Raw genomic sequence first — 637 nt, 5'->3', positions numbered from 1 at the left:
TATTATTGGGACATGTCCTGCCTGATCTGAGCAGCACAAGCTTTAAAATCAAGCATCACTGGACAAAGGAAAGGATGTCTTTTTCCTAGGTAATACAATTCTCCTATAGTAACTAGATTGTGAACATGATCAAATATAGCAACGCACATGTCTAGACAAGCGTTAGTATCTCTATACTGTATGTACGTGATTATGGATCTTTTGAGTTCTGCTTCAGGTCTGCTGGCAGGAGCAAGCCACCAACAGTGTGACGATGTGCCCTGCTGATACAGCAATTCATAAACACTACGAGGCAGGTGCAGCGATGACAGAATCTATTCTACTTGGTCGTTTAGGCTATGCTAGCCAGCTTTCAGGAGATGAATAAATAAATAAACATGAGGTAGGCTTAAAGGGCCAGCAGAAATGATACCAGCTTCATGGTAAACTCTGACCCAAATTTGATGTCTGGTTAGATTACAGGGTCTCTGGTGAGTACTGTTTAGCTGCAGGCACAAAGTGCATAATTGCACATACACATTCTAGTAAAAGCTGACCTCTACTGATGGCTCAAGCAGAGGTTTTGCTCATACCTGGCAATGTAACCACCTGGCCCCTGGAGAGAGAAAACATCTTCATTTTACATAGTGTTTGATTT

Source organism: Pundamilia nyererei, unplaced genomic scaffold (genome assembly GCF_000239375.1).
Source record: "Pundamilia nyererei isolate P.nyererei 1_Seehausen unplaced genomic scaffold, PunNye1.0 scaffold00065, whole genome shotgun sequence".
Taxonomy (NCBI): domain Eukaryota; kingdom Metazoa; phylum Chordata; class Actinopteri; order Cichliformes; family Cichlidae; genus Pundamilia; species Pundamilia nyererei.
The sequence above is the reverse complement of the archived record's forward strand: the minus strand, read 5'-3'. Positions refer to the sequence as shown.